This window comes from Lonchura striata, chromosome 6, assembly GCF_046129695.1.
Source record: "Lonchura striata isolate bLonStr1 chromosome 6, bLonStr1.mat, whole genome shotgun sequence".
NCBI lineage: Eukaryota > Metazoa > Chordata > Aves > Passeriformes > Estrildidae > Lonchura > Lonchura striata.
The window spans coordinates 5,146,006-5,173,362 of NC_134608.1; the positions used below are offsets into that span (position 1 = coordinate 5,146,006).

The following is a 27,357-nucleotide window of genomic DNA, read 5'->3' on the forward strand; positions in this document are numbered from 1 at the left end:
CGCGGTACCGCCGGTGCCGTACAGCCTTTGCGGCACCCCCAGCACCGTACCCTCGGTGCTGTACCGCCGGTAGCGCCGCCGGGGCGGTACCCCCGGCAGGGCACCGCCGGTGGCGGAGCCCCCGCCCCGCGCGTCACCGCGAGTCCCGGCGGCGGGCGGGCGCTGACGCCAGCGCGCCGGGCGGGGCGGGCGCGGCCCATTGTGGGCAGGGGCCGGGCGGGCTCCGCGCCGCGCAGCGCAGCGCCGCGCCGGCAGGTACGGCGGGCGGGCAGCGAGCCCTCCGCCCCGGCAGGAACGGCGGGCACAGAGCCCTCCGCCCCGGCAGGAACGGCGGGCAGCGGGCAGCGAGCCCTCCGCCCCGGCAGGAACGGCGGGCACAGAGCCCTCCGCCCCGGCAGGAACGGCGGGCAGCGGGCACACAGCTCTCCGCCCCGGCAGGAACGGCGGCCGCGCTGCGGTGAGTGCTCCGAGCCCCTCGGCGCTCCTCCCTTTCGCTTTGCGGGGCTTTCGGCGGAGTGTGTTGCCCTTCTCCCGTAGCCCGCGGCCGTGCTGCGGAGGGGTTCGGGAGCACCGGGAGCCGGCGCTTTTCTGCCTTTTCCTCGCCGTGGGGAGGGAGGCGAGCCCGCGTCCCACCCCGCCCCGGGCGCTGCGTGGAGCTGTTGCCCCGGGGGGAGCGCCCGGGCCCCGCGGAGCCCGCTCCGCTGCCGGCGCCCCGGAGCACGGCGGGTCCCCCGGAGCACGGCGTGTCCCCCGGAGCACGGCGGGTCCCCCGGAGCACGGCGGGTCCCCCGGAGCACGGCGGGTCCCGGGCGGTGCCCAGCCCCGTGGGCGCCGGGCAGGGGGCGCCCAGGCGGGGGCGTGGGATGCGGGATGCTGCTGCTGCGCTGCCTTCTCCATGGCAACGCCTCCGGAGGCTGCTGCATCCCCGGCGCCGGCTGGCACGGCGGCTCCCACCCCTGCGGCGACTCCCACACCACCGGTGTGACCCCCCTGGTGGGGCTCCCGCGGGCTTTGGGGAATCTCAGCTTCGTGAGTGCCTCCCCACAGGCACGGCTGTTCGGGGCTGCCCCATCATCTGTGTGTGCCAAGCCTCTGGTGCTGGTGTCACACATTTTGCTGCAGGCGTGCTCTTGTCCGGCCGATGCTTTGATGTGGGAGTAGGATTTTGGCATGTGCCGGTGTTGGGCTATGGCTTGGCTACAAGCATGTGTATGGCTCAGGCACCAGGTGAGGAGGTCCGGTCTGTCACTGGCTGCACCCGCCCAGAAATTCTGGGAGGGAAGATTCTGGTCAGGGGTCTCCCTGGAGGAGGGACAATGCTCCTGCTGCATGGAGCCTTGAGGGTTGGCTGCCATTGCTGTGCTGTGGCTGTGGTCGGATCCTGGTGTTTTACTTGGCATGTAGTCTTCAGTGTGACCAGTGGGGTTTGGTCCCTGGGGTCTGCAACCCTCATGGCTTTCACACCACGCTGCCTCTTGCATTGGTGCTGGTGTGAAACAGTCTTTCTGCATCTTTAAGTGATCAAGGTTAATTTAAGGCACAGACAGATGATAATGTGACAATAATGTGTCAAAAGCCACGTGAACCGACAGGGCTGTGCTTGCCAAACTGGGGGCAAGGGGCTCCCCGTGGAAATCGGAGGCAGGTGGAAGATCATGGGGTGCAGCCAAGTCTCCTTTTGCAGGTGCTGGGGAGAGGGCAGTCCATGGCACAGGCTGTCCTTGTGGTTTTGACCAGGCCTGAGCACTGCAGATGCCCGGCATTGTACAGCCAGGCAGCTTCTCCTGGCTGCATGGAGAAGGAGAAGCCATTGGTTTTCTTTTCTCCCTCTCTAGAGGTTGATTCTGATACTGTGTACAAAATCAAGTGCTGGTGTGTATTAATGCCTCAGTGGTCAACCGTAGTGCAACCTCATTATCCTCCCTTGCCAAAAACCAAAACCAATGTATTCCAAAGCTATTGGCATTCCCTGCCTGCCCCTCTTTGAGTCCCATTAGGAGTAGATGTGTCCTGCAGCATCTGGACCTCTTTCCACGAGCACTGGAGTTTGTTTTGGCGTGCGTTTCCCCCCAAACCCGCAGGTCAGACATCCACCTTGCTGTTCCTGGATTAATGAGTGACTCACCCTGCTCTCCCCATGGCCATATGCTGGGACCTGCCCTGCTCTGTCAGGAGCAGGAAGCAAAAGCCAAAGTCCGCGATCTCTGACCGCCCAGTGTGGTGTGACACCGGGACAGGAGGAAGCAGTGACACTTCCTGGCTCTGGCCAGCGCTCAGCTGGTGTGTGGCTCTGCCGGTGCTGCCCTGACACGGCCCTGGGATTTTTGGGTCCAGCCAGCCAGGCGTGCACCCTGCTCTATGTACTGGCCTCTGCCCCGGGGAGGCAAACAGGATGGGTGAGGTGTAAAATCAGCGCTGAATCCGCTCCCCTGGGCTTGAAACGGAGTCAAACCGGTCTTGACCTGAGCTGGCTCCTTATCTGACCCTTTGTTTGTGGCAGGGGTGCAAGAGGGAGCAGGAACGGTGAGGACAGGCCAGACCAGGGGACAGCTGGTCTAACTGGATTGTGATTATCTCCCTTTGCTTCTGTGCTTTGTTTTGGTTCCTTCCTCCAGTTTTCCCGCGCTGTCATGTCACAGCTGAGGAGCCCAAGGCAGTGGGGACATGGAGCTGTGGGGCAGCTGGGCTTCCCACAAATTTTGTTTGTCAGCCAGCCAGCAGCATAGCTCCTCTTGCTCCATCTTCCTGCTTTCAAGTTTCCATGCATGACCATCCCTGCTGGGTCCATCCCTAAAGGGGGATGCACTTGGAGCAGCCCACCACGTGCCCAGGTTGCACAGTGGTGCATTTACAACCTGAACGGGTTGTGTGGGGATCCTGACAGATGTACCACCCAGAGTGAGTGGTCTGCCCATCCTCCTCCTGCACAGACACCCACTGAGCTGCTCCTACACGGCCACTTTTATCTCTGAAGTATTAATAAAATGAAGCCTGCCTATTTCTGTGAGCCTTTTTAAGAGGCTGGCGGGGCTGCCTGGAAGGCTCGCTCGGCACTGCAACTATTCAGAGCTTTTTTCCGCGTGTGCTCTAGCAGCCGATAAGCCAGGGCATCCAGCTGTCAGCTTTGCAGATTGCCAAAGCCTGCTGAACAGCATTTCTGCAGCCTTCGCTCACAAATGAGGATTTTGTTGGACGCTTTGGTTTCTGACTTGATGCTGGTAATTAAATATCTTAACTTGGCTTCAGAAAGCTGCCACTGCTGTGGAGTGACTGGTGAGGCCATGTGAAGCAGGATGTGCTTGTTCTTCTGGAATTGAGTGTGACCTAACTATGATTCTTCAACCTGCAATTTATTTTCTTATAAAAATATACTTTTTTATATAAGTAAAACCCTTTTAAAGGGGAAGAAAAACCTTGTGTTTTACTGCTGTGCTGTTAAGCTTGCACGGACCTGCTGGGACAGCTGTTTATTTGCAAGTCGTAGCAGCCTAATGCCACAAAATTCAAGTCATGTCCACATTGATTTTTTTCCCCCCCTTCTCTCTTTTCCCCCTATCTTTTAATCATATATGTACTTTTCACTCATGCAACACAACAGATGTCAGTGCTATGCTGAAAAAATAGGAGCTGATCTAAGCAAAGGGCTGTAAGTTGGGGCAGAAATACCGAATGCCTGATCCTGACTTGTGTGTTGGTTAATTTAGATGCTAAGTCACATAGATCTACTCGGTCTATGTATTTAACATACTAGGGGATGAGAGAAACAGCTAGTTAAGGGTTGGAAAGTCATTAAATATTCCACCAGAAGCTTTTCTGAGTATTGCATTAGTTCCCTCACCCTTCATGACATATTCTTTGAGCAACCTAAACTAGGGGAAGGGGGTTGGAACCAGATGGTCTTTAGGGTCCATTCCAACTCAAACCATTCTTTGATGCTATGATTTCCAACTTTCTATTTAATGCAGAAATTAGAGGCTCCACAGCCCCTTGCCAGATATATGTTGTAATTTGCTGTTTGCCTTTGATTCTTCTTTTCTTTATTCCTTAATTGGGATAAAAGCTGTGCTGGTGCCTATGTAACCTTCCTGCCCTCTCAGGAGACCATTTGCACTTGGTATCTTCTGTCCTTGTGGCATTATAACATTCTGGAATTCACTGAGGAACCAGGAGTTCTGGGGTAGCTCAGAAAATCTCAGCTCAGTGGGTCATAAAGCTTTCAGATCTTTGTGGCTGCTGAGAAGAAAACCAGAGGAGATGGAAATGAGAGAAACGGCCCTGGCACACTGTAAAGACGTGGTTAGTTGACTGAAGAGTTTCAGGATCTGAGCTGACAGCACTTTGTTTCATGATTGGTGTGGCCTGAACACCAGCCACCTGAATTATAGCAAATTAACCAGATTAGTGCCTGAAGTTGTCTGAATATCTGGCCTGTGTTTTCCTCATGGTGGGTTGGGTCAGGTCATTCCCAAAGGCATCTGTCCCATGCTGTTCCCAGGTCTGGAGCAACCTCTGTGCCCTCACATGAGTCTCTGATTATCCTGTTTGTGCTCCCTCCTGTGTTCACCCTCAGCCTTTTGGGAGGAGTTTATGGTAAATATATTAAATAGAGGAAGTTTGTGCTGCCTGGAACACCCAGGAGACGAGGTTGCTCATGGTCCCTTCCTGAGTCAGCCAAACTGGATGGGGTGGCCCAGCCTAGAGACACTCACTGGGGAACCAATGTGACTGTGACTCAGAAGGTTTCTCCACGTTCTGCTCCTCGTGGCGGAGTTGCCTTGAGAACCTGTGTTCAAAACATTGCCGTGACCGCTGGAAGGGCGGTGTTGGACAGGCGTGTTCTTACCCACCAGCTGCTGCTCATCCTGCCAGTGCCCATGGCTGCCAATGCTGGTTGCTCTTCAAACCTCTTCTCTTCCTGCAGTACACGCCACTTGCTTCACTGCTGCTCGAATTTTTATTTTTTTGTGTTTGGAGCTGACTTGCAGAGGCGGAGGAAGCGCTGCAGCGCCTCGTGGCGCGGCTGGTAAGAGCTGGTGCGTTGCTGGCTGGAGAAATCCTCTCTTTCCCAACCCAGAGCTCCCCGGCAGGGCCTGGCAGATGATTGAAGGGTTATTTGCCGTGCCAGACAAGTGGCTTCATGTTTCCCTTCTGCATTCCTGGGGCTGAGCGCTGCATAGCGATGATGTGCTTTCAGCTACGTGCTGCTCACCTGAATCATGTCTCCCCCGTGCACGCAGCTGGCAAGTCGGGGCTCTCCCTGTCCAGGCTGCTCTGTCCCTGTGCCACCGAGTGCTTTCATGAGCAGGTAATGAAATAAGGTGTGGAGGGTGTGGTGGAGGAGCTGCAGGAGTGTCCGGCTCCATCTGCCGACGGTGCCTGCGTTTACCACACCTCCTGAAGGAATGGTTTTCGGAAGCTGAACCCAGTGACCCAATTACCGACCTCTGGGTTTGGGCTGCTGCCAGGAATTCTGCACTGAGGCTCCTCATCGCCTTTTGTGCGGGCCCTGGGTGGAAAGCAGCCGTGCCAAAGCTCAGAACAGCTTGGCAACAGCCAGAGATCGGTGAGGTAAAGAGAGGGGAAGGACTCAATTAATCCACCTGGCCTGTGCCCATCCCTAGGAGAGCACAGGAGAACACAGTGGGATCTCCTGGTGTTCCTGCTCCCTGCTGCTCGTCTTTCACATGGGGCTTTCATCCTGTTTCCCGTAGCGATGGGCAGGGCTGCTGGCAGATCCTGCCTCGGGGCAGTATGGCAAGAGGAAAAAATTCAAAATTGTGCCATTCAGAGGCAGACTCTGGGGGGTGGTGTGCGAAACACCAGCAGCTGGGCTCTGTACCAATATGCAAAACTGAGCTACGGAACTTGGCAGCTTTTGGGGAAGGCTCTGCAGGGTGTGGGTTCCTCCGATGTTTTGCAGGAGTGAGGATCAGCTTGTCTCCCCTTTAGTGAGCAGAGTTGGAGGGTTGAGCCTTTGAGGGCAGACTGTTCCCAAGCAGGAAAATCCTCACACTGTTTTTTGGCTGGAACACAACTGTCCCTATGCTGAGGCTGCAGGGCAGGGGAGCTGGGGCTGTGCTCTGCACCTGGGAGCCAGCTTTGCACCACTTGGGCTGGGAGGAGATTTTTTTAAATTTTTAACTCAAAAATTAAAATTAATTTTTAAATATTTACTTTAAAGTAAATTTATTTTATTTTAAAATGTATTTTAAAAAATTTATTTCATGAAAAAAACCCCAAAAACCTGGAGTGTGAAAATGGGGGATGTAGAGGGGTATTGTTCAGGGGTGTGATCTGCAGCCACTCGGGTCTGAGGTGTGAGAAGGAGAGTGCAGTGTGTTCCAGGAGGGTGTAGAAAGATGTTTTATGTCGCTCAGGTGATTTTCTAGCAGCTTGGTGCCTGTTACAGGCAAACTCTGTTGGCAAGCTTTCCTCACAGCTCCAGCAGGGAGGAGGAGGAGGATGGAGGAAGAGTCCAGAGACCATTTCCCCACCCCAGACAAGCAAGATTAATTGTTTGCTGTGGCATGGCCATGGAGGCAGTGCAGGGGGATGTTTTCTGTCTGTGTTGTGTTATGTGACATGGAATTCAGTCCATGATGGGTCTGCCCTGCTGCTGCTCCTGAGTGTTTTTCTTTTTTCCATACCTTTCTGAGGTGGCTTTCTGGAGCTGCACATCCATCTGACTTTTACCTAGACATGAGGTGTGGCTTTTTTTTTTTTTTTTTGAGTGCTTGGCCTCAGCATCAACTTAATGAATGGTGCTTAGAGGAACTCATGTCCCATCCTGGAGAGTCTGTGTCAGCTGTGGTCCGGTGCAGCTGTTTCCTTCAAGGATGCTTGTGTGGATGGAAGCGACTGTAAATCTGTTTGTGTAAAGCTTTCCCTGCCGTGACTCCAGTCATCCTTCATGTTCCTGTTGTTTCATGCTGCTGCTGCTCCTGGAAACCACAGCACCTTCTTGCCAGAGCTGAGGGTGGGGGGGATGTGTCAGGGAAGGTGAGTACCCTTGTCGTGCCTGGCTTCCACAGGAATCGCATGCAAAGGACGCTTGGTTGGCTGAGGTTTCCTTCCCTCTGCCCCCGAGGCACGAGGAGTGCCTTGGTTTGTGTGCCCAGTGTAGGGAAGAGAGCTGCTCTGTGCCTTGATAGCAGGGTAAGCCTTCAGGGTGCCTGGTGTTGTTCAGCTGTCCTGTCTGGCTTGGCACTGTTCTCCCTGCATATCCCATGCAACGCTCTCAGCTGCCGTGCTCCTGCAGAGGGACACTCCTGTGCCCAGCTTGCTCATGGACAGCCTGGTGTTGGATCTCATCCTGCAACTCAGGAAAAAAGCAGCCCCACGGTGCTGCCTCCTTGGATTTTCTTCTTCCACTGAGTACTTTGATCAAGCACAGGGCTCCTGCCATGCTCATCCCTGCTCCGTGTAGGAGACAGAAGGGTTAAGGCTGTCGGAGCTCTGGTGTGTTCTGAGGTTCCAGGCAGGAGAAAAGCTGAACTTGCAAATCTGTTCCTGGGCACTCCGGTAAGTCGTGCCAAGGACTGTTTGAACAGTGCTAATCCCAGGTGCCTCTGGAGCAACCTTGTTTACAATGCCAGCGCTTCAAATGGGTGTTCTGACAGAAACTTTACGCAAGCCATTTGCTTACCAAAGCTCTCCAGGTCTGGGAGATTGGTTTTCAGACCTCAGCATGCTCTCTCCTTGTCCCAGCATTTTGGAGGCACTCAGCAAAGAGACTGGAACCTTTCTGGGGACCACTCGGATCCATTTATGAGCTCCATCTATTTTTCCATGGAGAGTGTTGCTGGCAAATTGCATGCGAAGTAGCTGGTGGCTCTGGAGGCATGAGAAATCTCTGCCCATCACATGGAGCAAAAAGATGTTGAGGAAAATTTTTGGAGCATGCTAAATATTGTAATCCCTACAGTGAGTTCTGCTTTTGGGGCTGGGGCTGGAATTGAGCCATTATGCTTATTGTTTTTTTCCCCATTTACTTATGTATTAAATGTTGCTCTTCCACTTACCAGGTTCAGCAAAATTTATCAGTTCTTAATTGATGACGTGGTGGTCATAGCTGTGTTCAAACTGCAGTGATGTGTGACAGGCTATGATGAGGGTTACTTAGTCATGGAATTGTGCCATTCCCTTAGCTGCCATACTAGGACTTACCTTACATCCAGGCTTTTGAAGCCATTCTATAGCATGACAGCTTTCATAGTGAGAAAAAGACAGTAAAGAGGGACTTCAGCCTCAAAATTCTCTGGATTGATTTCCAAAGGACTGCTTGTAGTTGCATCACAGGAAGTCTTGTTGGTTTTGCTCTGGGGATGAGGCTGATCTAGGTGAGAGAAGTGTGAGACAGTGGTGATGATGTGTCTTGCAGCTGTAGCTCAGTTGCCTCATGTTCATGTTTTTATTTTACTTTTGCCTTGTGGTTTTGGACTGTGTTTTTCACTTTGGTGAAAGTCAAACTGAGACTGTGTCTTCTGGCATCCCCAGTATGCCAGGAGGTGTGGGATAATTAAGGAGGGACCCATCCCTGGGGATGGCAAGACCCCAGCTCCAGCTGTGGTAATGGGCTGTTACAGTGTATTCTGAATTGTATGCCCTTTCTCTGGGAAACTGACTCCAGACAATATGGAGCGTGAGGGAAAAAAGACCTGTGAAAAATGGGTGCTCATTTTTCCAAAGAGGAAAAAAGCCAAGGAAAATATATCCAATAGTCGCCTTGTCAGATATGTCACGGGAATGTCCTTATCCAGCCCCTGGGTTGGACTCAGTGCTGCTAATTACAGCTTGTGTCGCTGCTGAAAGGGAAAATTTGAATCTGTTCACCCTGAGTTTCCCACAGCAGCATTTTGGGACAGCACCAACCCCACATCTCCGTGCCTGGAAGCTCTTGTCCAATGCCAGAGACTGGGCTGCTGTTTGCACCAAGCCTTGGGTTTGTGCTCACCCATCGTGGCTGAAGGTCTTGGAAAAACACCTTTCTGTATCTCTTCACTACTCTGAACTCACCTGCTGGAAAAGGCCCTGGAAAGGTGCTCTGGAGCTCAGGGGACGTTGCTGTAAAGGTCCCAGGCACAGGACCCCTGTCCTTTCTGGCTCTGGCCTTGTCTTTGGCTCTGTCCTGCAAGGATCCGCAGCTCAGCTCTCCCGTGGGTGCAGTGCTTCCCGCCTAGCAGAACTGGCTGGCTTTCAGGAAAATAAGCAGCCCTTCTCTGCTGGAGCTGGGAGTCCTGGGCTGCTGCAAGGGAGAAGGTTGTAACCAAAGAGGCAGGCTTTCATCACCTGCCTCTACCTGTGCTGCTGCTGCAGCTGCTCTGCAGCGCTGGAGCTGGGCTGTGGCTGGTTTACAACACGCTGCATTCGGGGGCAGCTTTATATTCTTGCTTCTCAATCCTCGTGTAGCTCCAGGAGGGGAAACCATCCCCAAACTTCCCGTTTTGCACGTGGCTGTGTTTCTGCTGGGACTCCAGCGATACAGAAGCCTGTGGGATGTGAGCCCATGGCACACACCTGGGCACAGCAGCAGGGCAGGCTCTCACCTGAGCTTGTGGGATACTCAGAGCTTTCCCAGCACCACTCCAGGTCATGCAGTGCCCAACACTGATGGATGTTCACAGCTTGCCAGTGCTGCTCTAACCCCAAGTTTATTAAAAGCCCACAGGACCGTGTCTTCCCCTTCCTCCTTCTGCTTCCTCCCCCCTCCCTTGGCTTTTCAACACTAGGTTTTGAATAAATCATCTAGGATGTGATCACACAGGAAATTCGCGAATTTATTTATTTTTTTTTTTTTTACAGCAAGTTCGGAAGTGAATTCAGCTCTCCGGGGTTTCAGTCCTGTGCTTTTTAATCACGAGGTTCCCCGTCCTTTCTACTCTGTCACTTGTGACATGACGTCTCCTTGGCCGTGTAAGCTTTTCCCCTGCTTCTGCCTGCCCACAGAAACAATAGCTGCTGGAAATGCTCTTCAAGAATGGCTGGGGATTGCCAGTGGAAAATACAGATCTAATCTGTGTTAGGTCTTTTTGTTGTTACTTTGTTTACTGCTTGGTTATCCTTTTCCTTCAAAGAAAAGCAAAGCTCTTGTTCTTGTAGAATCGTGATGTGTTCCTAGCTGGAAGTAACACGTTCAAAATCCTGCATTCTTTTGTGCATCTTTGCTTTATTTTCTTTTTCTTTGTGGGTGGGAGTTTAGGGAGTATAATGGGCAGATTAGCAACTGTATTTGTGGAGTAACCCATCTTTGTGCAGGTCTGGCTAGAAACCAATTAAGCTTGTCTTGATCTCTAAATGAGATTTTTGTCAAACGCCTCACCCAACCGCCTTCTGCATCCATTAATAGCAGGGTGGGATGGAAATAGCTGAAGGAGGGAAGATCTTGTGTTGGATAAACAGAGAGGCGTTGGCTGCAGGGAGGTTCCCGGGATGCGGGATGCGTGTGAGCTGCTGCCTCTTTGTGTGGTTGTTTTGTAGCTCTGGTTCTTGAAACCTGGGATTAGCAGTGCTTGACTGCAAGTGTGCAATCCCCTGCAGCAGCAGGAGTGGGGTTGCAGGGAAAAGCTGCTGGATAAAGAAGGAGCATCCCGTGGACTTCATTACTGTGCTGACCCCCATTCCTGTGACATCCCTGGGGTGACAGCAAAGGTGTGTTTGGGAGCTGCTGGTGACTCTCAGCTGCAGGTCCCTCAAAGTGCCTTGGCTTGGGTAGATCTGTCTGGTCTTAGGCTGCTTTTTAGCTTGGAAAACCCTTTGGCTTTCCAGGGGGACGCACGACCTCGCCAGGCTGGAGGTGTTTGCTGCTGCTGTGATGAAAACCAGTCCGGGAACGGCGCTTCAGCGCGGTGTTTTTGAAGAGAACCGATTAAGGAAAGATGCCTTTAATAAGCTGAGCCTTCGGGGAGCCCTTCTATCTCTGTCCCAGACTGTTTCTGCATCAAGATAAGGCTGCAGAGCAGCTGGATCTGTGCTCTGCTTTGGGAGGTGTAGGAGGGGGAAGGGCGCTAGGATTTCTTCTAGGGTGCGAGCGTTCATTATGATCACTTTTATTTGTAAAGTAGCTACAGATAAGCCATGCACAGGTGGTACTTTCTTCCCTGCATGCCTGGCCTCGCTGTTAGGCACAAATGATGGCAAGAGTGATCTCAGGGAAAGGGAGAAAGGAAAACACTGGGTGAACTTGCAGGGTGTAGCTGCTGCAGATGTGCTGTGACATGCAGCAGATCACCCTTCTGCCCCACTTGGAACTCTCCTAGGGACAAGAGAACACAAAAAGAACAAACCAGCTTTTCCCTGCGTGCCTAAAATTTTGCTCTCCATCTCCCCACGCCCTAAATTCCAAAAGCTGTTGGGTTATTCATGGAAGTGTTGCTTTTTTTCTTCTCCCTGTGTAAAAGTGCCCAATAAGAGATGTGGGTGTAAAGACATGGAATGCTGTGCTGGAGCCCATGTGCCACATCAAGGAGGTCATGCTGTGGACCTTGACATCATGGCATGGCCAAACCCAGTCACTTTTTGCCCTGGGGAAATTTGGGAATCTTGAATCCACAAAGATCTGAATGTGGATGAAGCAAGTGCCTTCCAGGGTTCCATGACAACTGCAAAAGCCTCAGAAAAATCTAAAACTGGGATGACTGGAAGATAGTTTTGGTGTTGGGTGGGAGTTACGGAGAGAGAAGCTGGAACAACCTCCAGGACTGGTGCTGTTTTGCTTTTTTGGGACGCTCTTGACTGAAAAGCTGCTGAGTTTTGATGCCAGTGAGACAGAAAAATACCTGGTGGCAGAGTGTCCCCATGACTTCATCCTGCTGTCGTGGGGCTGAGGGAGTTTGGTGCAGTGATCTGATGAGGCATGGCAGCCGTGCCCTGTGGAGATGCCATCTCCTGGGAGGAAAATGTAAAAATAACCACGTCTTTGGCTGCGTCTTTGAGTTGCGTGAGACTGCAGCAAAGGAGGTGGGGGGTGAAATTATATCCATGGAAATGAGGCAGGAGAAATGAACCTTTTCCTGGGAGGCAGACATGAAGGAAAGGTCCTGAAGACAGTGAGGGGAATGTCCTCTCCCTCCTATACTGTGCTGGGGTGCAGGGGACACGCTAGAACTGGGCTCTGGGGTGGTTTCAGAGGGTCCCCCAGGGTTTCCTGGCATCCTCTTCCTCGCTGTGGGCTGAAGGAGGTGCAGCCCCATGTGGGTTCCTGCACCTCATCCCATGCCGTGGCTCCAGGGTGTAGACAGATGACACAAACCCTTGCGAGAGACTGTGTCCTGCCCAAGGCTTTGGAAACCTGTTGAACCCATTCTTCCACCTCTTTGCTTTCCAGAGCTTTGGTGGAGCAGGTCTGTTCCTCCATGGGGGACCACTAAAGTGTGGAGCTGGAAATAAATCCATGGGAGCTGCCATGGGTGGCAGACGTGTGCTCCTGGCGTAAGCAGGCTCAGCTGATTTAATCTGCGGTGGACATGATTTCCTTTGTCTTCCAGTTGAGCTAAATATACCCTTTGGGTTGTGGTTATGGAGGCTAACTCCCTTTTTGATTATGGAAATCACACTAACAAGGGATGAGGCTGGCTGCCTCCAGATGGAGCTGGGAGAAGAACGGGATTGGGGCGTCCCATGGCTGAAACTCTCTCCTGCTTACCTGCATCTGGGCCAGGTGCAAAGTGTGGGATGCTCAGTGGGCATCTGTGGGGAGTGCTCCAGCTGCAGAGTTTTGTGTGATGCAGGTTTTGGAAGCACAAGGAATTCCAGCATAGCCATGAGCTTTCCATTGTCTGACAGGTTTTGAAGTTTAGTGGCTGAGCTGCACGTACCTGGGCATGGCTAGTGGCTCCAGGACAGAGAAAAGGTCCCTCTTCATCTTTGCATAATTCCCAGAAGCAGTAGTTCTGTATTTCTGGATTCAAAGGAAAGTAAAAAGCTGTTGGTCAGCTTGAGCAGCAATTGGAAGAAGTTTTAGTCTTGGAAGGCAAAAGGGAAATTAAAGGCCAGTGGTGAAATTTAACGTGTCAGTCCAAAGGTGCCACCTGGGAATGTGTGTTCCTGGGATTAGGCACACAACACACAAGCTGTGTGATGGGAGATGCCTGTTCTGTCTGTGTGGGTGCCCTGCCAGAGCTGCTGAGTGGGTCTTTGGTTGCTTTATCTCCTGAGGTTTGTCCTGTGTGACAGCATCTCAGACTCTTCTAGTATGACCTTGAAAGACCAGAAAGTCACAACAACAGGTAAAACGTGCTGCTGCATCTTCACTGCCATGCTGGCCTCAATGTCACTTATTTTTTTCAGTCCTCACTGTTGCTGGCTTCAGAGGAGCCAGGAAAACAGTTAGTCAGGAGAACTTTAGTGAAATGTGGCTTCGGGGTCTCTAATATTGGCAACTTCTGAGTTAAATACCCGGGGTCAGCCATGCAAGTGCCTTGTGCAGATATTTGCTGGAGGCTGGCAAAGCTGTATTCCCCCATTTGCTGCCCTGGTGCATAACCAGCTTATCTCTGAGCAGCTGGATTTAACCCTCTTATCCACCTCTGTGCCAGCCCTTCACACTCTGCTGCTCCTCCCTCCTAGGATGCTGGGAAAAGCCTGGATGACTTCCATGGGAAATGGATGTTTGCCCTCCCTGGGATGATTGCTTTTGTTATTTAAAAAGAAACAAAACAAAAAAATGCACCAGCAAACTCCTGGATTGGGATAATTAAGCCAATTGAAGTGTTTAAGTAAATGAGTTTCCCTTTAATTAAAAAAAAATAAATATATATATATATATATATATATATATGTCTCATCATGGTTCCTAAAATACTGAGTCATTGACCTGCTTTATCTCTGATTTGGCTTACAGATGGAGAAGGGAGGTAAATTATCATGGAAGCATGGAATGTCCTGAGCTGGAAGGGACCCTTAAGGATCACTGAGCCCAACTCCACCCCTGCACAGGACATCCCAAGAATCACACCGTGTGCCTGAGAGTGTTGTTCAAATGTTCCTTGAACTCTCTCAGGTTTGGTGTTGTGATCAGTGCCCTGGGGAGCCTGTTCCAGTGCCCAGTCATCCTCTGGGGGAGGAACCTTTCCCTAATATTCAGCCTAAACCTCTCCTGACACAAATTCATCCCATTCCCTCAGGTTCTATCATAGGCAACCACAGAGAAGAGATTGGTGCCTGACCCAAATTTTAGATAAAAGTAGGGGAAATCAGCTTCACCTGTGAAAGACCATCTCCTTGTCTTCGGTGGCAATGCTACAGTTAGTTCAGGGAAGCAGAGGATTGCTCTCCAGGGGCAAGGCAGTTTCTCCTTCTCTCCTGGTGTCTCTGGAGCAGAGCAGCTCTCCACCGTGGAGCCAGTTTTCAGCTCAGAAAGGTGAGCTCTCACCTCCCTGCCCTTGCAGGGTCCATCAGCCAGGAGGATGCTGAGGAGCCAGGAGCTGTGCCCTGGGGCTGGGAGGAGCCAAGGGACCACATCACAGCGGAGATTTGGGAATAAAATGCCAATGGCTCTCCCAAAACCAATGCACGTGGGAATGGCAACCCCTCCGAGGTGGGTTCAGTGAATAGATGTGATGAGACACGTTTGTTTATCACAATGCTGATCAGTACTGAGGGTGTGTTTGGGGGCAGGGTGAGGCAGCGTGGCAGGGTGGAGGTGCCTGAGATGCACAGGACCACAAACACAGCTGTGGGTGCCTCAGTGCCCTGCTAACTTCAACTCATTGCTGCTGGGAGTCCCTGCCTCACACTGCTGCCAGAGATGCTATGCTGGTTATTCATCTGCTGAGATAATTGTAGTTTTAATGTTTCCAGCGGGGGAGTTCACAGCAGGCAGAGGCATTCCTAGAAGCCCTCGGTGGGTGCCATCCTGGAGGCATCGCACAGCGTGACTCAGTGTCTTGGGTGTTTTTTTTTAAGTGGGCCTCAGGTTGGTGCTGATTTGCAAAGCTAGGAGGTAAAATGAAGGAGACAGGGAGCACAGGCAGTGATTTGGAGCTGTGGAATAGCATTTTCACAGAATCACTGGGTTGGAAGAGACCTTCAAGGTCATCGAGTCCAACCCAGGCCCAACACCTCACCCAGTGCCACATCCAGGCTTTGTTAAACACACCCAGGGATGGTGACTCCACCACTTCCCTGGGCAGCCATTTCAGAACTTTATCACCCTTTCTGTAAAAAACTTTTTCCTAATATCCAACTGGTATTTCCCTTGGTGCAGCTTCCAAGCTTTGTCCTCTGGTTCTGTCAGCTGCTGCTTTTTGAGCTGTGATTAGCAAAAGAAGCATTTTGGAAGCAGGGCTGCTGCTGAACCACTGATGGAAGAGCAGTGCCTGACCCTGGTTTGGCTGATGAGTGTGCAGGGAAGTTCTGCATGTGCATAAAAGCTGGGGAAATGTTTTGTGCTGGGCAATGGGAGTGCTCCTCTTGCCTTTCCATCAAGAAGCTATAAAATGGCATCCAGCAGCTCTTCAGCCCATGCCTGGAAGCCAAAGCCAGGTGCATGCAATCCTGAACAAGGCACGGGGACATCTGGATATTTATTTATATTTGAGCTGCATTTGGCCATTTGCACAAACACTTGCAGAAAGTGGCCTTAGCCTTGGTTCAGCATCCTGAATGCAGGCCTGAAGGGAGTTTGAGCTTGATGAAAGCACATTAAGCCATCAGTAGCAAGAGAAGCAGATAAGATCAACAAGCTGCAGTCTTTGGGAGCCCCATACTCTAGGAGAAATCACTTTCAGAGCAAACACTCTTAAGGTAGCTTCATAGGGGTGGAGGAGGACAAAGCAGAAGAGATCCTAATGGATCTGTGCCACATCACACCAGGGAGACAATCCCCCCTCCCTTTTCCACAGTGAGTATACCCTATGAGTAGACCCCCAGAGGCTGGGGTGGTGTTTGGGAAGTTGCTGGGGGGCAGCAGCCTCTGTGTCCCATCCCACCTGGTGGCTGCAGCCCTGCAGTGTAAGCCAGCAGGTGTGGATGGAGTTTCTGCAGCTGTGAAACTGATGTCAGGCAGTGGTTTTATCCTATTTGCTTGCAAAAATAATCTGTTGGCTCTGCCTGCTGTGGGGCAAAGAGGTGGGGACCAGGTGAGATGTGACCCTGTGTTGCCCTCTTCCAGCCCCCCAAAGCCCTGTAAGAGATGTCTGCTCAGAAAAAGTGATTTCTGCTGGAACGTGGGACTGAAAGGACTACAGTGCAACCTCTGACTGCCGGGGAGAGTCCTCGTTTTGTCTTGTCCCGTTGCTCTGAATGAAGTAATTTATAAGGACATTTTCCATGAATCAATAAATCCATGTTTGCTGCTGTGCCTGGGAGGTTTAATTTGCTCTAGATACTGCACAGAATATCTCTGTCCTGAATTGCACTGTGAAGTTCTGCTCTTTGGGAGAGGATGAGGATACAGTTGGATCCTCTGGGAACATGCTGCCAGCGTCTGATGGTGCCTGATCCCTGTTTGGGCACCTCCTGGTGTGAGCTGAAGAGTTCAGGATGTAAGAGCAATAGTTTCCCTGTGTGGAGTTTGAGACTTAGTCCATTGTGCCAAGCATTTCCTGATATAGATTTTGGGGAAATTGAAGCCAAAAAAAAAAAAAAAGGGAGGGGTAGGATCATTGGCCTTTGAAGAGACCACAGTGCAGAAATCTAGGTTACAGGTAGGTTTTTTTCTTCCACATCTCTGAGTGATGCTTCCTCTCAAGAGGAATTGAAAAATTCCTCTTGTTCTGCACCACCTCCACTTCCAAAAGCTGCTTTTATGAGCCCCTTGGAAACAATGCACGTGTGTTTACAAAGCCTGCCACTGGGTCTGCCTGAAAAAAAATAGAGTTCAGAAACACAGCTCTGCTACACACAGAGAAGTCAAAAGTAACCCCAATCTGCCCCAGTCCTTAGCTTGTTTCTCTTTGTCTGAGCAGTGTGGTCTGGTGAGGCTGGAACTGTGGTCATGGATGGATGAGGAGACCTTGCTTTCTGCTGTGCACTGGGGGTTTGGGGTTGTTCCTGGCCTCTTCCTGTGCACAATGGGTGTTTTGAAGGCCTCTGAACTGGTGGGGCACGGACTGGCTCAGCTGTCCCTGTGAGCACCTGGATCCCACCTCTTCATCCTGTTCCCCTTGCCTGGCTGAGCCCCCAGGAACTCCTCCACTTCTCCTCCAGAGCGACTCCAAAACCATTTTATAGCTCTTGGAGGTCAGAGCTCAAGCTGGAGAATCCAGAAACGTTCCCAGAGCCAAAACACGCCGTGGCAAGCGGGTGTGTGCCTGGTCTCTGCTTCTCATTTCCTTCATCACTGTGGGAGCAGTGGAGCTGCACATGGGGTTTCAGCAGGGTGTCCCCTCGTTTGTTCCTATATATTAGAAAAGTCTGTGCATGTGTTTATATTTAAACCAATATGTATATATTTCACCATGGCTGTGCCCCTCGGGACTGGTCTGGTTGGACAAAAGCAGAATGTATTTCACAGCTGCCTACCTGTTGCACTGGCAGCTGTGTGATGATCCTGCTGGTCCAGCCATTCTTGCACTTGGAATAACAGGTGTTGGCAGGGAGTGATCCCAAACCTGCTCAGACCCAGCTAGGAATGATCTTTTTGAAGTGAGCAGGTTTGGAGTAATTGTGGCAGCACCAGTGGAGAGGCTCTGTTGCTGTTATTTGTGTCACAGCCTGGGCAGTCCATTCCATGTGTGCCCATCTTGCATTTTCCATGCCCTCATTTTCCCACATGCTTGCTGGTGTGTTGGAAGGAGGCAGATGCAGCTTCTGGTGGCAGGGCTGGATGTTGGGCTTGTTGCCCATCCTCTGGGACAGCAAACACAAGGTGAAACAATGGCTATGCCAATGGCAAAGCAGAGCAGCCATAGAAAGTTGTCATTTTAAATAATTGCCATAATGGTTTCTCCTCCCTTTCTTCCACCCCCTCCCCATATTCTTCCCCCTCACTGTGTCTTTCCCCACCCATAACCTGGGGGCTGCCTGGATCTCTTCAAGATTTATGTTAAAAGGGAAGTGTTATGTACGTAATTAAACCATCGTATTGCTGGATGGAAATGGGATTTGGTGCTTACCGCTGTGACTCTTTCTCATGCATGAGGGTGAACTGATTGATTACTGAGGTTTGAGATTAAATATTCCCCTGAGCTCCACTGGCATTTAGTGTACTGGGGGGAGGCAGAGGGAAGGGGTGGAGGGGAATTCTGGTTTTCCTCCAAGGCAAGGAGAGCACGGGAATGTCTGCTGAGCCCATCCTCTTGTCTCAATCTGCAGCATTGGCTGTAGCAGGCTCCTGGCATGGGTGTCTTGGACACCAATAAAGCAGGGGCCTCACTCCATATCCACGCTGCTGGATGGGCTGCTGGTGGGCTTTGCAAGCTCCTCTCAGTGCTGCATGGAGCATCCCATTGCATCCTGCCCAGTGCAGGTGACTCAGCTGCCTCCCCACCTGCCCGCACCTCATCCCTGGCTCACATCCCTCCCAGCCTGGCAGTGGGGTAGACTTGCTTTCCCCCTCTTTCTCCTTAGGAGTGCACCTTATTTGTTTATTTTCCTTAACTTCTTTTCATCCAAAAACCCCTCTGTGTTTGGTTTCGATGGGAAAGGAGGAGAAACCCTCACACACTGCTCCTGGAGTGTGTGGTGGGCTGGAGACGCCTTCGATGCTTCCCTTGAAGTCTAATTTTAGCTGGAGGTGACGGGATCCCTCCAGGGTATGGCAGAGATTTCCTATCAGCTGCCTAGACCTTAAGAAACAAAACACACAAACAAACACAACACAGAAGCACTTAAGGTTTATTTGGGTGAATTCTTTAAAAAAAAAAGGGTGTGACTTTTTTTTTTTTTTTTTTTTTTTTTTACGAGCAGCATGCTGGCTTTGTTCTGCTGCAGTCGGGTATTTCAGGTCTTCCAAGATTTAATCAGAATAATTAGTTACTCTCTGTTTGTACCTTCTGTTTCTGTTGCAGGGTTACCAAAGGACGTATTTATCTTCCAGAGGGCTGCCTAAGTGTCACTTAATCATTAAAGCATCCGATTTCCTCCAAGTTATCTGCCATGAGGCTTATGTAAGTAAACAAATAAATAAATAAATGAAAGCAGGGAGGGTGGGGATGGTGTTGGTGAATTCAGCTTGGAGGGGGGTTATAGGGATTTTTCCTGATTGTCACGGGTTTAATTGTGAGTTGCCTGTGGTTCCCAGCCCGTCATGTGGGGATCAGAGGACTGAGTGTTTGGATTGGCGCTGAACGACCCAGCCAGTTTAATGAGGCTGCTCCCAGCCAAGCCTTCACCCCGCTAAACTGGCAAGAGCTGAGTTGCTCCCTGTCATTTCAGGAGCAGGGGGAAAAAAAAATCCTTGCAGGAATGAAAGGCTTTTGCTTTCACTCATACAGTTACAGCTTTGACTCCTTAACCTAGTGGTATCCCTTATAAAAATCACAGCTCTGTCTGGAAATAAGTTAGCACTGTAAGTTTGGCAGGATTGGGAATTAGCTGTTTTTCAGGCTGTATTTGCCATGTTCGGTTTGGGAAGGAGGACTGTTAATGCACACATTTCCCATCTCTAACACGGGAGATGAGAAACACTCAGGAAGTCACTGCAGAGGAGGGTGGGATGGCTGGGAAGCCTCGCAGGGAGAGCAGTGGGGTGCTGAGCCCTGGTTTGTGCCTGGAACCTGAATTGTGTGAATTGTGTGATGTTTTCCCTTCAGGGTTTGTCACCAGGAGCAGATGAGTGGCCCTGTTCGGATGGCAGTGTGCAGCTGGACAATTTGCTTTCTTCCCTTTGGTTTCTCTTTCTTCCTGAGCTGGTGTGGTCGGGGTTGAGTTCTGAGGTGCTGGTTTGTCAGCTGCCTCTGCTGCCTCATTTATCATGTCCAATGTGCAAACCTTGGGAGTGAGGGTTCAGGGTGCATGCTGCTTCCTGATGGGTTTAGATACTTTTAAATCCAGAACAGCCTTTGCCATCAGTTTCTCTGCTTTCCTGTGTGAGAAGGAGCATACATTTTTGACGTTGTTAGCCCGTCTTAGAGATAGAAGTGTGAGGCTGGCCTTTGTTCCCCTTCCTTGGGAGAAGTTCGTGAAAGGGAAGGGGCCTGGAGGGAACAAGGTGGAACCAAAGGGATCTGCAGAGCTTTGGTAGCTTCAGGGAAAATTGCCCGTGTGAAGGTTGAGGTTGAAGTCTATCTTCTCTTTGTGTTTGTTAGGAAGAGTAAAGACAAGTGATGGGGCATGTGTTCGACTCTGCTGTGGCAGAGCTGAAGCTGGGCATGACCCCACATCCTGTCCCAGCTCCAGAGTAACAATTTGGAGAGACAAATCCCCTGGCAAGGCCCCTGTCCTCTCTGGGACGGGTGTAGTGGCTGTCACAAGCTTTTCCTCCTTCTGCTCTGGTGTGTGTGGAGGTGGGAAAAGTCCTACTTGATGGAAATACTCTTAAGAAAGCTTGTCAGCCTGATTATTTCCTTGATGTTTGCCCAGCTGGAAAGCCAGTGGCAGTTCAGACAACACCTCCTGAAGCACTGGGAATGTGTGATGTGCAGCACAGCCAGTGTTCCTGCCTGGCATGGTCCCTCCAGCCACAGTGAGGGATGCTGGAGGGGGTGGCAGGTCTCTAATCCCCATCCTACTGGTGTGTGCCTGCCTGCTTCACTGGGCCCTTCACAGATCTGCTTGGCTTGGGCAGAGGGAGAGGTGGGGAGGAGGAGCAGAGCTGCTGGGAGTGGAGGAGAGTGGAAGCATGGAGGGGAAGGGAGATGACAGAGTGGTGGAGATGGATGCTGGGAGGAAGAGGAGATGATGTGGCTCATTTGCCTGGTGCTGTAGAAGTTGCTCAGTTAAATTAAGTGCTCACTAGGGAGCCTCATTTGGCTTTTAAATAGCTTTGGAGCATGTGAATGCTGTGTTGCTCTCTTCTTTCTGCAGTGTGAGCCACCTCCTGTCCCCATCTCTCTTTGAAGAATATCCCTGTTAAAAGTCTACCTTAGGATGTGGTGTGGGAAGCTTGGTGGTCACCTGCTTTCAGAAAGTCTTCCAAAGTTCTCTCCAAGCTCCTCATCATTCCAGACCATCCATCCTTTGTTTTTTTCCAGTATGGACACTGTGAGCTTTGGTGATTGGAACTGAGTACAGATTCCCTCTCCTGCAGAGGCCACAGCATGCCAGGAGCTGTGGTCTGGGATGAGCTGGCTACTCTTCCACCATCTCTCCTTGAGCATCCCACTTAAGGCAGAGGTTGATACCCCTTTGGCTTTCCTGTTCTTTTGCAGGGCTGTGTATTTTTTCTTTCAGCCAGCTGAAAAGTTGCTCCAAGAGACTGGAGAATGATTTTGAGTACCTCATTTCCCTGGTTGTACTTTGGTGCAGAGATGGATGTTATTTGTGCACTTGGATCATCCTGCTACCTGTTAAAGGAAATTCATAACGCTTAGTTTTACTTAATTTCTGTAGGAAATGAAAGTATCTCAAGATGTTTATTTTTCTTTGTCTCCAGAGTAGCATGTTCAGTGACGGAGGGTGCCAAAAGCAGGCACAAATCACCAGAGGCGCCTTGGGGCTTCAGCTGTGTCCCCCCATGCAAGGAGATCGTGGCCACCAGGTGCCACTGAGGTGTCCCCAGTCATGGGGCTCCCTCCCTGCTCTGGTCCCTCCACCATGTGTCCACCAGCCACTTCCAGACATAGTGGGGGAAGGCTTGGGAGGAGCACACCCCATTTTCCTCATAAAACTCCAAACAAGAGGCTTGGCCTGGTTTAGATTTTAAAAATAACTTGCACATTTGGAAGCTAAAGTTTCAGAAGGGCTCTGAATGGGATAATGGCTTTGATCGTGACAGTCTGAGATCAAGGGAAGGCTTTTTAGGTTTGCTGTATCAGCTGGAAAATATATTGTAGTGTCTAGACTTTATCATCCTCAAGAAGGGCTCTATTTTTTTTTTTCCCTACTCTACAGAAAGTCTAATCCAAAGCCCATGTACAGTTGGTAGGAGGGGCTTTGATAGTGTCCAGGAGCTTGTTGAAAGAGGTGGAGATGAGCTTTGGGCTTTGAAGGACTCGGAGCGTGGTTTAGAGGCGCCGCTGTTTCCCATGGAAGTTGTGTCAGCAGTGGGATGAGGAGGCTGAGGATGGGGATGGGGAGCAGCTGTGTGCCAGTCCCCCCTCCCCAGAGTGGTCAGTTCCTGCAGCTGAGCCCTGCTGACACCTCAGTGCTCATCCTTTGGCTGCTGTGCTTGTGGTGAGCTGCTCAGACCAGAATCTCCCACAACTGTCTCAGGTTTCTCTGTAATAACCATAAACATCCACGTTTGATGGTGTGTGGACAGAACTTCAGAATTTTTAGCTTGAGTGTAGAAAATGTATGGTTTTCTCTCCATACCATTCCATAAGTGGGGTTTAAAAGTTTTTTATTGTTTTATTGAATTTTTTAAATAATCTTTTGGCATATTTTTTTTGTAATTCCTAAAGAGAGGCAGGGAAGGATCATCCTGAGTTGCTTGGAATAAACTCAGAAGTCTGCCGAGAACGTGAGGACATCTGGCCACATGTATTCATAGAATCATTAAAGTTGGAAAAAGATCATTGAGTCCAGCCTTTGATCAAACACCACCTTGTCAACCAAACCATAGCACCGAGTGCCACATGCAGTTGTTTCTTCAACACTTCCAGGAATGGTGACTCCACCACAGCCCTGGGCACTCTGTCCCAATGCTTAACAGCCCTTTCAGTGAAGAAGTTCTTCCTGATGTCCAACCTGAACCTCTCCTGACGTAGCTTGAGGCTGTGTCCTTTTTCTTGCCCCTTGTTCCCTGGGAGCAGTGCCTGAGCCCTGCCTGGCTGTACTCTCCTGTCAGGGAATTGTAGAGTGAGAAGGTTCCCACTGAGCCTCCTTTTCTCCAGGCTGAGCCCCCACAGCTGATCCTCATCAGACTTGTTCTCCAGACCCCTCTCCAGCTCCTTTCCCTTCTTTGGACACATTGATGTCCTTCTTGTCGTGTGTGACCCAGAACTGGACACAACACTCGAGGCGTGGCCTCACCAGTGCTCAGTACAGAGGGACTGACTCTTCCTGAAAGCCCACGTAGCAATCAAGCTCCTCTGTCACATTGGAATATGCCCTGTGGAAGAAGCAGAGGCAGTTTTCCTTTGAAACACTGTGTTTTCTGTGCAGGGCTCTCGGGTGTGTTTTGGCAGTTTGTCATTGGCAAAGTCAGCACCAGCCATTTCCTCGGTGTGTCTGCTGCAGCACACCATGATGCCATCCATGCTCAATGCCCCAGGCTTTGGAGGGGTTGCATCCTAGTTATGAAAGCTTCATCTGGAAGCTTTGAGAAACATTTGGAAATGTTTTGGAAAACATTTGGATTGAGAATGCTGTAGCTCTGTGCTTGGTTATTTTACTTTGCTTTGTCCTTGAGCGAGGAAAGTGCTGTTTCTGTTTCTGTTTTTTTCTTTCCATCAGTTTTTCTTTTAGACAAACTTATTTCCAGGGATAAATCAGAGCAAATGCCAGTGTGAAAATAGTTTGTGGTGTAAAATGGTACTAAAATTGTGCTGGAAGGGATCTTGATAGGTTACCTTTCCCCAGGGGTAGTTGAATACGCTCATTGGTCTGGAAAGTGATCGTCATTGCTGGAAGTTGTTTTGTCATAAATTATCTCAGGAGCAGAGGCAAAAATCTACCAAATAATGCTGTCAGTATGTGTGCACGAGCCTTCCTCAGTTTATTCAAATAATTTGCTCAATAAGTGTTGAAAATTAATGCTGGGTTTGTTCCCAGAGCTATTCAAAGTAATATTCCTGAGTAACCTTTTCCACCTTGGCATTTGCCAATATCTGACAGCTTTATGGATGAATTGCAGTTACCCACAGTCTCCATTTGACACGGAGCCACCCCTGTTTTGCCCCATTTCTGAGACAGCCAGTCCCCAGAAGTGCCTATGAGATAAAGAGCAGGTTTTTCTTTGCTTTTTTTTGTGAATTAGCTGTGACTTTTCAGTTTTCCAGGTGGTCACCAGCCCTGTGGAAACCCACAGCAGCCTCTCCCCTTGACATCTGCAGGCTTAGATAAAGTTGTAAGATCCTGGGCAGGGATCACTAGAAATCCTCATCTGCTTTTAGATTGAGCCAAGTGATGACTTTCAGTTAATTTCTCCTGCACCTTCCTCTGTCCCAGCTTTGTGTCTTGAACGATGAATCAAAAAAAACCCATACCCAAGAGCCCTATTTTAATGCCCCCACCTTTTAAAGGTGCTGCAGGGCTCCATGGGGTTTTTCACCTTGCTTGCAGCTCCTCACTTCAGTGATGGAAAGTTCTGAAAAAGATTCAGCTGGATGCAGGGTTGTTCTCCAGCCAGCAATGCGTTGGTGTTGCAATCCACACAGCCAGATGATGACTGGTTTTCCTTCATCTGGTCCTTTTCCCAACCCAGTTTCCAGTAGGTGATAGGGGAGTTCACCCATTTTTGGCTGTGGGGAAGGCTTGGCAAGCCCCCCTTGGCCCATCTGCACATTTAAAGTGAAGATGACTGGCATCAGTGTTATTGTTTGGCCAAGTGTATGCAGGGATATCACAGCTTAGATTTGTTACAGATGGGTTTCTGGATATAGTCTGAGGCATTCTGCCAGCCAATTTTATATCTGTGTAAAAGTGATTGGCATCCCTATAAATAAAGCCGCTGTGGGATTATAAATCTAAATATACTTATTCATTAAATTATTTTTACACTTCCACTGGGTTGTCATCCTGGCTTATCATAAGCAAACTGCTCTCTGCCTGAGTGTTATCCACAGCTCCAGCAATGTGGCTTCTGAGGCTTGGAATTATCTTTTCACTTGTGTGTGAACTATCCATGAGTCTCTGTGCCATGGATCCCTTCACTAGGACTTCCTCACAGTCATATTGGGAATGACCTGGTCCTAGAAACTGCTGTAGAAGTGGCAGTAAATACAGGAATGTGATTTTTTTCTTGGTTGACAAGTGAGCATGACTTTGCTGGGGTATTTAGTACCTGTGACCTGGTAAATACTACTTGCATGGCTCCTTTGGTGTGGGAAGGGCTCCTCCATAAGATCCTCCATCTGTGTCCTTGGACAGGGAGTCTTGCAGAGTTTCTTCCTTCGGTGCCCCAGGCCAGGCTGCTTGGAAACAGGGGTCTTTCCACCTGGTTTAACTATCCCTGCTGGTTGTTTTGGCTACAGGAGCAAGAAGAAATGTCCCCCAGACCAGTTGCAGGTGCAGCTGTGAGCTGGGGAGGTGCTGGAGGGAGAGCCTGGCCAGACACCAGCACAGGCAGGCAGTGATGCAGGCACTGGTGAATCTGGCTTGGTCTTTGAACAGGCTGATGAGGACACTGAGAGCTGCAGCCTCCGGTTTCTCTGGGTTTTTTTTTCTTCTCTTTTCAAAGCATTTGATTATTAATTCAGTAAATGATGAAGCATAGAGGAACATGTGCTTGAGTGGCAGAATATCAGCTGCCTCACTCTCCTCAGTAATAACATGCATTGTTGAAAGTTAACCCATGATTTTAGTGTCATTTTCTAATGAAGGGAAGCTTTAAAGTTGGTCTGTCCATCTGCTCCTCCTCCTGTCAATGACAACTCATTAAGTCCAATGCCTGTTTTTTTGTCCTTTCTTTCAGATTGGTTTTTCATCTCAAATTTGTGAGGCTGCCGCAATTTTTTGTCAAAACAGCCATCAAGTTAGAAGGGTGTTACGGAGGTTTTTTATTAAGGGATGCAATGAAACCTCAGCCTGTACTAGACACCAGGGAATACATATAAATGTTATGAACATCCAAGCCATAAAGAGTGCTTTAGTTGGATTTGCCATGTTATGAGACAGCAGAGAGCCTGCAGGTCTCTGTGCAGACATGTAGGTGTTGCCTGGGGGATGTTCACCTCAGTGAATTCTCTGATGTCTAATAAATGTAAGTTCATCCTGCAGCTTTACTCTAAAAGTGTTGCTGAGATTCACAGAAGTAAATCTTCCCATTCATGTTGGTATTCCTAGTGCTGCTCACCCCACCAAATGTTATTTTGGTAGCATAACAGGGTCAGCACTGTCTTGTAGGGTCTTCAGAGGCTGGTAGCAGCATTTGGATGTCTTGACTTTTTGCTGGAGCTGCTTGCCAGTCCCTGTGCAGTTTGGCACTGTGGAGGCAGAGGAGGTGCTGCTGGGATTCAGCATCCTGAAGGTGGGAGCTGGACCATGCTGCTGGAAACCTCACCATGCTGTGTCTCAGGAAAGCTCAGTCTGGCAGGTGAGCAGCAGATGGGGAGGAGAAGCCTGAGTGGGGGTCCTGTGTCCCTGCCTTTGGGTTGTTTCTGGTGCCCAGTGGCTGAGCTGCAGCTGCATGGTGGAGGTCAGAGGTTGTGGTTGTGTCCTGGAGGTACCAGGGCTGGATAGAGCAGAACAAATTTCACACACTCAGAAGTTAAATGAAGCATTTTGCCTGGTGCTGATTAGGACAGAGGTTACTGTGGCCAGAGCTGTGTGGCTGGTGCCAGCAAACAGGGAGGTGGTTCCCTGTTCCCTGCTGCAGACCCTAATGCAGTGATTTACCCACTTCCTCCCTAAACCAGCAACAGCTCCTGGTTGGCACACCTTACCCAGGCTCTGGAAGTGCTGGTGTGGGTGCTCAGAGCATCTGTAAGGTAGTCAGGGGGTTATGGTGTGACCAGCTGGGCTTGGTGCTGCTGATAGATGGGTCCTGTGTGGGTGTGAGATCTTTTCATCACCTTGTCTCAGGGGGAAGGGAGAGACCCTGAAAGAAAAGACCAGCCACCACCACTTCCCTGCAGGGATATGATGGGGTGCAAACAGGATTTGACATTCAGTATGTTCTTGGTGAGCTGCCAAATGTTTGCATATCAGCCTGGCTTTTACTGGTAGGTGTCAATGCTTCTTTCCAGGCCTGCTTTCCACCAAAACTGGAATTCTTTGCAGTGCTGGGGTTTTGTTTTCCCCCCTCTTTGTTTCCTTTTTTCTTTCTCCATTCAGTGCCTTAGTAAGAGCACAGCTGAAGTCCTGGGAGCCCAAACTAAACCTGTGTATTGCACATGGGCCGATTAGAAGCCATGGTAATAAGCATTTGAATCTAAAGCTAGATTAGGCAGGGAGCAGTTTGAGGCTGGATTTGCATAGCACACATTCCTTTTCCACAGGACGTGTTGGTAAATCTTCTGAAAGTGAATTTAGAAAGTGCTGGCATGTGTCAAGTGCTCCTGTTGATGCATGGGTTGCTCTTCTCACTAGGCACTCACTGGGAAAAAAATGCCTGTGATTGCTTGGCAGATGCTTTTTCTCCTCTCTGCCTGCTCTCAGGGCTCGTGTTGCAGTCCATGGGGATGGGTAGCTCTTGCCAGCTCTACAAATCTGCAT

At 50.3% G+C, this 27,357-nt stretch overlaps 1 protein-coding gene across 2 annotated transcripts in view; it reads left to right on the forward strand.

The window, feature by feature from the left end:
- The first annotated feature begins 247 nt into the window (after positions 1 to 247).
- The window catches only part of DAAM1 (dishevelled associated activator of morphogenesis 1), a 92,052-nt gene continuing 64,942 nt past the window's right edge, over positions 248 to 27,357 (forward strand). Inside the window, exons 1-2 of one of the 2 annotated variants that reach the window (XM_077783911.1) lie at positions 248 to 457; positions 18,948 to 19,046. The gene's annotated coding sequence lies outside the window, so the exon portion shown is untranslated. The remainder of the gene's footprint in view (positions 458 to 18,947; positions 19,047 to 27,357) is intronic. The other variant, XM_077783912.1, reaches the window with a different exon arrangement.